This window comes from Lontra canadensis, unplaced genomic scaffold (assembly GCF_010015895.1).
Source record: "Lontra canadensis isolate GAN:19392208 unplaced genomic scaffold, GSC_riverotter_1.0 scaffold161, whole genome shotgun sequence".
Classification (NCBI taxonomy): Eukaryota; Metazoa; Chordata; class Mammalia; order Carnivora; family Mustelidae; genus Lontra; species Lontra canadensis.
The window spans coordinates 1,654,346-1,663,223 of NW_022631155.1; positions in this window are offsets into that span (position 1 = coordinate 1,654,346).

Below are 8,878 nucleotides of genomic sequence, written 5' to 3' on the forward strand. Positions count from 1 at the left end.
AGGGGAACTGACTCTTCCTTCAAGTCTTCAGAAGGAATGCTGCCTTGCTGACACCTGGATTTGTAAGACTTCTGATATCAAAAGCTGTAAGATAAAAAATTTGTGTCATTCAAAGACAATGAGTTTGTGGTAATTTTTTAAATATATTTTTTTAAGATTTTATTTATTTATTTGACAGAGAGAGAGAGATCACAAGTAGGCAAAGAGGCAGGCAGAGAGAGAGGGGGGAAGTAGGCTCCCCGCTGTGCAGAGAGCCCGATGCGGGGCTCCATCCCAGGACCCTGAGATCATGACCTGAGCCAATGGCAGAGGCTTAACCCACTGAGCCACGCAGGTGACCCAAGTTTGTGGTAATTTGTAACAGTATCAGTGGGAGACTAAAACATTCACTAAGCTAAAGGTCAACCTTAATATTATAGAACAGAAGAGAGCAGAGGTAAATACCAATTATCTTAAAGATTTCCTTGTTGCATATGAACTGAATGCAAGTGATAAGTTTAAAATATGGGTGGGGTAAGGCCAAATTAATTAAATGAAACAACTATGTAACAACAAGATAGTTGAGTGTGAGACCTCTGTATGAGCATAGCTGAATCGGACTATATGCTATGTGCCCAGACAGCATGAATTTGTAGCATGTTTTTAAACAGCTTTATGATGATATAATTCATGCACCACATAGGTCACCCATCTAAAGCGTCCAATTCAATGGATTTGGGTAGATTCCCAGTTGTGCGGCCATCACCATGGTTACTTTGGGAACATTCTCAACACCAGTACCCTTTAGCTATCATCCCTCATCCACACCAGCCCTCCTGCAACCACTCATCTACTTTGCATCTCTATAGATTTCCCTGTTTGGAGGTTTCATATGCATACAATCCCATAATGTGCACGTGATCTCTTGAGTCTGGCTTCTTTCAGTTGGTGTAACTCTCAGAGATTTATCCGTGTTGTAGTAGTGTCTATCAGAACTGCATTCCTCTCTTCAACCAAATAACATTCCATGGTATGGATATGCCTCAGTTTTCTTCTCCGTTCATCGATTGATGGGCATTTGGATTGTTTCTACCTTTGGGCTATTATGTATAATATCGCTATTAACATTAGCATACAGTTTTCACTTGATCCAAGCTTGGGCCAGAAGAATACCCACCATGACGGAGAGCCCCTCCCAGGAGACTGACTATTCTCTGGTGTCTGGTACTATATACATTTCCTCATCTACTTTCAGCAAGAGTGGAAGGTCCATTGAACCTGCTAGCCAGTCTTGAATAGCCAGGCCATGGAGGTGGCTGCTTCTCATCTTAGTATTCTAGCCAGCTGAAGGAAGAGACACACAGTTGACACTAAATGAGAAGAACAGGCATCTTTGCCTCAAAGGAGCACGATATTGCCAAGACTGCTGGGAAGGTGTTATAGGTTAAATTGTGTCTCCCCCAAAGATATGTTGAAGTCCTAATCCTTGGCACCTATGAATGTAACTTTATTTGGAAATAAGGTATTTGCAGATGTAATCAAGTTAAGATGGGCTCATACTTAATTAAGGTAGGCCCTAAATCCAATGACTGGTATCATCACAGCCATGTAAAGATACAGGGACACAGAGACACACAAGAAGACAGAGGTGGAGATTAGAGTGATCCATCTACAAGCCAAGGAACAGCAACGATTTCTGGAAGCCACTGGAAACTAACAAAGAGGACAGCAAGACCTTCTTTCTTAGGGCCTTCAGAGGAAGAATGGCCCTTGATGAATGTCTAGTGAACAAATAAACAAATATAGCTCAAATTTTAAGACGTGTACAGTTGAGGGCACAAAGTAGAAACTCATGTAGTCTTGTTGATCGCTACACAAACCAAGAGATTCCTGGGGGAAAGCCACTCCTGGACCAGGAGATCTAATCATCTCTTGGACATATACCCTGTAGAGTAGATATGTTAAGACGGTTAAAAAATACTCCTTTTGACCACATTCTGCCCTGGCAGGTAGGGCAGATGGCATTGTCGGATACCTGGGCAGAGTTGGGCAGACAGGCTCTGCCCATAAACGCATGCCAAGGGAGCAAGATTCTGCACACTGAAAAGCTGTTCTGCCAGGACTGAAGTGAGAGGCCCTTCACCATGCCTCTTGTTAGTCCATGGACAAATCCAGCAAGTTCCAGAGCAACCAGGGCACTGCACAGAAAGAAATTCAGGCTGATGTAGACTGCTCTGAGCCACGTGCGGATGGTCATGGAGTGCCCTGCTCCTGAGCCTAAGCTTGTGTGATTACCATAGCTTGTCAAAGCATATCACATTGGGGAGTTGTATTCATTACTTTTGGCTGCTTGGTTGCTTCAAGCAACACACATTTATTCTCTTCCATTTCTGGAAATCAGAAGTCCAGAATCTCTTTCACAGTTTGGAGACCAAGGTTTTGGCTGGGCCACCTCCCATCATTTCTACATTTCTTGCGATACTTGCATTCACACTCTGGCTCAATGTGTTTGCTATGGTTGCTGTAACAAATTACCCATCTGGTGGCCGAATATTATTCCATTGTATGTATAGACCACATTTGGTTTATCTGTTCTTCAATTTTTTTCAAAGCTTTATTTGCTAATTTGAGAGAGAGAGAGAGAGAGAGTGTGATGATACGCTCAAGTTGGGGGAGGGGCAGAGAGAGAGAATCTTCAAGCAGACGCCCTGCTGAGTGTGGAGCCCTATTCATGGCTTTATCTCAAGATCCAGAAGATCATGACCTGAGCCAAAACCAGGAGCCGGAGGCTTAACCAGCTGAGTTGCCCAGGTGCCCCTGTTCTTCAATTGACGGACACTTTGGCTGTTATGCATAATGGTGCTATGAACATTCATGTACAAGTCTTTGTGCAAACATATGCTTTCATTTCTACAAGCAGATCCCTAGGAATGGAAGTGCTGGGTCACATGGTAACTATAAGCTCAGCAAGATGCACCTCGTGGTAGAATCCAGTGCATCAACTTTGGATCTCTGTGTTCATGGAGAACATAGACAGCCTAGACAACAGAAATCTAAAGACCATTGAAAGGATCTCCTTTTGAACTCATGATTTCCCTTTCTTCCCCTTCCCAGACTGCTACTGGAGCTATTACTGTGTCACAAAATCTATTAGTTTGAGTTTTGGCTCCCCTTCTTGGCAATGAGATGACCTCTCCCCCAACCAGATTGGAGGTGTGTGTGTGTGTGTGTGTGTGTGTGTGTGTGCGCGCGGAGGGGGTTGACTTTGGTTATTTTTTTTCTTTTTTTTTTTTTTTCTGAGAGAGAGGGTGGGGACGGGCAGAGGGAGAGAATCTTAATCAGGCTTCATACCCAGTGTCACTGGGCTTGATCTCATGACCCTGAGATCATGACCTGAGCAAAAATCAGGAGTTGGATTCTTAATTGAGTCACCCAGGCACCCCTATTTATTATCTTTTATTTTTTTAAATATTTTATTTATTTATTTGACAGAGATCACAAGTAGGCAGAGAGGCAGGCAGAGAGAGAGGAGGAAGCAGGCTCCCTGCTGAGCAGAGAGCCCGATGTGGGGCTCGATCCCAGGACCCTGACATCATGACCCGAGCTGAAGACAGAGGTTTAACCCACTGAGCCACCCAGGCGCCCCTATTATCTTTTAAACCATGCCTTTAGACTAGAAAACCTTTGCCTTCAGAACTGTTGGGCAGAAATGTAAAACCAAACCGTGAAAGCACTGTCCCATAGTCCCCCTATCTGCTGAAAACATGTCCACATTAATGCACAAAGAACTATTTTGTTGTTGATTGTTCCTCAACCTAAGTCCATTCAAGTGAATCTCTTTGAAGACATAACCACCTACAGGTCAGGGTAGTTCAACACTAGCTGAACTCTTTCCAAGTACAACCTGTGACAATTTCCGCATTTTTTACAATATTTGCTCTTTGAAACAGGCCCTGAGCTTCTGCATTTAAAGTGGGGAGTGGGATTTAGAGAATGTCAAGCAAGTTAAATGGTTCGGTTGGTTCGCTCTGTTCCGTGCCCATGAATAGCACTTGTTTCATGGGCCACAAGTGGAACTTTGGACAGGATGGGCTGATCGTGGCGCACAGCAGAATGAGAGACTCGGCACATGCTCTAAACTTTCTCTCTGACTAGATGGGCAAGTCAGACTCAAACTAAGCACAAATGCTCTGATAAGGGCAGTATCGTTTGCACTTCCAAACAGCCGGCAGGAAATGGTGCTAAGAGAAGCCGCATCCCTTGTAAATCACAAGCATTAACTAACTCACTAACGATTAAATCAGCAATTATCACCCCTGCAAATGCTGGGCTCCATTGGAGGGTGTCGAATTGTCCCTCTGTCGGGTAAGTAGTTGGTTCCACCTGTGGTTTATCTATAAATGAAAATCCCACTGCCAGTTAGAAACCATTCTGCTTCTTTCTGCAGAATAAAGAATATACAAAAGAAAGGCCAGGAAGCCACACCACCAGCAACTCCACACAAAGGCAGGAGGCCTGGTTTACCTGCCCAATGCCTGGCTTTGTGACCTTAAGACAAGTCACTTCCCCCTCTCTGGGCCTCAGTCTCTTCACCTACAAACCAGGGGCTGTTGGACCAGACCACACTGAAGGAAGGAGCCTTCTGCACCACTGGGCTATGCTTGGAAAGCCTCCCACATACGTTTCCATGCCCATCTGAGTGAAGAACTCTGTGAGAGCATGGATCACGTTTAAACGCCAGGATTTCATTTTCAAGACACAAAGGGGCACACTGGGAAATGCACTTTAGAATTGCGTTCTCTGGAAAGGATTGGCTGGGCACAAGTTCATCGGCTAGACCCTGGCCCTGGTGTAGACAGAATCCCAGGAAGCTCACAGTCCCACTCTCTCCCCCGGGTCACAGGGGCCGAAAAACCGACATTTGTCTTTAGCTTGTCCACAGGCAGGGCATGGCAGAGTCTCAAAGTTGTGTCTCAGATTTGAGCTTAGACCACAGAGAAAGTCAGTTATCACATGGTTTCTCTTATTTGTGGAACATAAGGAAGAGCATGGAGGACGTTAGGAAAAGGAAGGGGAAAATGAAAGGGGAGAAATCAGAGTGGGAGACAAACCATGAAGACTATGGACTCTGGGAAACAAATGGAGGGTTTTAGAAGGGAGGGGGGTGGGGGGACGTGTTGGCCCAGTGATGGGTATTAAGGAGGGCACAGATTGCAGGGAGCATGGGATGTTATATGCAAACAATGAGTCATGGAACACTGCATCAAACCCTAATGATGTACTGTATGGTGACCAACATAACACACACACACAAAAAATGTTAAAGAATAAAGCTATATCATGCTAACAAGAATCAGACGACAAATGTATATGTATATTAATACCGGTCAAAATGAACTAAGAAACTAAAATAAGGCAAAAAAAATTTTTTTTAACTGCAAAGAACCTATAAAACCCTCTCTTTGTTTTCCTCTAGCAGTCCTGGAAGCGAGCCTTTCACTATTGCCCTGCCCCAAACCTGGTTGGGGATGTGAGTCAGTTTTGTGGTCTCCAGGTTGGAAGGGATATGAAAGGGGGACTACATCCTCACCAGCCAGCTCTTCCACCCGAAGGTTGTTCTGCCTTTTAGAAAGTTCCAGAACCCATCACCCCACAGTTTGTACCTTTTATCCTTATTTCCACAAGTTGAGGCAAACACAAAATAGATCAAATTGATCATTCTCCCTCATCACCCTTCTCCCTTTAATGCCTTCAAGTCATCTTTTTCTCTGCATTCATGAACACTGCCAAAGATTGTTCCTTGTATGAAAATTCTGAGGGAGCTGTGGGCTGACCAGGGAACAGTAGGACTCTTAGCGCTCTCCTTCTAAATCTGAACAAAGCCCTTGAAGAGGGTGGAGGGAAAATGATGTCAAAATATTCCTGTCCTGGTTTACCTTGTTCCTTTCCCACCTGCTTAGCCAAAATCATAGTTAAGACGAAGTCAAGGGCACCAGGGTGGCTCAGTTGGCAGAGTGCTGCCTTCGACTCTGGTCACGATCCCAGGGTCCTGGGATCAAACCCTGTGTCAGGCTCCCTGCTCAGCAAAGAGCCTGTTTCTCCCTCCGACTCTTCCCCAGCTTGTGTGTGCTGTCTCTCTCTCTCATTTGCTTGCTCACCCACTCTCTCTCTCAAATAAACAAATCTTTAAAAATATAAGAAATAAACATAAGAAATTGAACAAAAAAAGACAAAATCAAAAGCTATTACTGTTGAGAGCTTGCTGTGTGCCGGGAGCCATTTTGTGCACTTTGCATGCATGTTACTATGTCTACTCTCTATTTTACATATCCTGACACTGAGGTCCACAGAGGCAAGTTGACTTGAACAAGGTCATACAGTAAATGCTCCTAAGTGGCAGAGCCACATTTGAAAGCCATAGCTGGCATGTTCCAGAGTCCCTGCTCTCTGCCTTTACCTCTGCAGATGAGTGCCATCCTCTGTCCACTGAATGAGCCCATACCTTTAGTCTCCCACTAGCAATAAGCAACGCTGGGCCCCAGTATGGGCTTCCCCATGCCTCTGCTCCATGTTTAAGGTCCAGCATGTACAGAGGCAGAGGTCTGGCCCTGGCATCAGGAAAGCTGAAGGCCAGAGATATTCACCCTCTCTCCTGGCCTTCCAGAGTGGATCTCCTGCGGGGTTGGCATGGTCCACTGGCCCAGATTTTAAGACTGAAGCTACATGGGACCGAACCTTTGTAAATAGGATCCAAGAGCCCTATTCTGCCAGGCTCCCCGGGACAAGCAACTGCTAGGGGTCGGGGACCCTTGGAATCCCTCTTCTGGAGTGCTAACGAAAAAGCAATTCTCCCTTTACTGACCACGAAACCTGCAGCACACAGCTGTGTACATGAGAGGAAGTCAAGTGCAGGGTTTTGGCAAGCCAGTCTGCCTGGGTCCACATCCTGGTGCTCTCACAGGGCAAGCTACTTTTCTCTGCCTCAGATTCTTGAGTCTTAAGACGGATATAAGCATAGTACCTATCTGTCTTAGCTTGGGCCGCTAAAGCAAAATAGCACAGACTGGGCAGCTTAAACAAGATATTTACTTCTCACAGCGCTGGAGACTAGAGGGTCCAAGATCAAGGTACTGGCAGGGTACACTTTCTGGTGAGAGCTGTCTTCCTGGCTTACAGATAGCTGGCTTATAGCTGTGTTCTCACAGGGAAAAAAGAGAAAGAGAATTCTGGTGTCTCTCCTTCTAAGGGCACTAATCCCATCATGGAGGTTCCACCTTCATGACCTCATCTAAACCTAATTACTTCAAAGAAGCATTGGGGGTTAGGGTTTCAATATGTCAATTTCACATGAACACAAACATTCAGTCTTTCATGAGAATTATAGAGTTAATGCCTTCAAAATGCTTACTCTGTCTTGGGTCCGGAGTAACTGCTTAACACACGTTTGCTTATTGGTTCTTTTTTTATTAATTGAAAATTTTTTTTTTATTGAGATACAGTTCACATGCTACATAATTCACCTTCCGAGTGTACAAATCAGTGGTTTTTAGTCTATGCCCATCACCACTATCTAATCCTACAACATTTTCATGCCCCGGAAAGGAAGCCCTGCCCCTCTTTGCCAACACTTCCCAACCCTCCCTCCCCCTCCCCCTCCCCCTCCCCTGCCCCAGCCCTATGCCACTGCTCATCTCTTTTCTGAGTCTATGGGTTTGCCTATTCTGGACACTTCATGTATATGGAATCATACAGTATGTGGTTTTTGGTGTCTGGCTTCTTTCACTCAGCATCATATTTTTAAGGCTGCTCCGTGTTGCATCATGGATCCGTACTTCTTTCCTTTTTATTGGTTCGTGGTATTCCATGGTATGGATACACTATGTTTTCTTTACCCATTCATCCGTTGATGGACATTTGAGTTGTTTCCACTCTGGCTATTATGAACAATGCTGCTATGAACACACATGTGCAAGTTGTGCAGGGACATATGATTTCATTTCTCCTGGTATATACCTAGGAATGAAATTGCTGGCTCTATGTTTAACTCCATGGGGAAACTCCCAAATAGCTTTCTGTAGCAGTGGAAACATTTTATATTTGCTACAGACTGAAAGTTTGTGTCCTATCCCAAAAGTGATCACACTGGGAAATGGGGTCTTTGGGAGGGGATTAGGTCATGGGGGAGAGCCCCCAGGAACGGGATTACTGGGCTTATAAAAGAGTCTTGGAGAGCTCCCTTATCCCTTCTGCTGTGTGATGACATGGCGAGAAGACAGTCATCTATGAGCCAGAAAGAGGGCTCTCACCAGAACGCGAATCTGCTGGTGCCTTGATCTTGGACTTCTAGCCTCCCGAACTGTGAGAAATAAATGTCTGTTTCTATAAGCCACCCAGTCTATGGGATTCTGTTATAGCAGCCACACCAACTAAGACCGTGTTCCTGGTTGCGTGATGAGCGTAGGATGGCTTGAATTTCTCCATGCCCTCACCAGCAAGCACTTAACACTATCTGCCTTTCTGATTATAGCCTCCCTAGTGGCTGTGAAGTGGGATCTCATCGTGTCCTATTTCTTTCTTTAGAGAATATTTATTTATTTATGAAAGGTTTTATTTATTTGTGTGTATGTGAGAAAAAGAGAAATAGAGAGCGAATGGCCAGCAGAGGGAGAAGCAGGCTCCCCGCTGAGCGAGGAACCCAACGTAGACTCTATTTGAAGACCCTGAGATCATGACCTGAGCCAAAGACAGAAACATAATCTGCTGAGCCACCCAGGCATCCTTTCTTGCTGAGTATTTATTGGTTTCATCCTGGGGCAAAGTCCCAAGTGGGAGGAAGGCTGGGATTTGTTGCAAATGGTCAAAAGTTTCAGGAGCCAGGAATTGCCTGGACTGAGCCCCA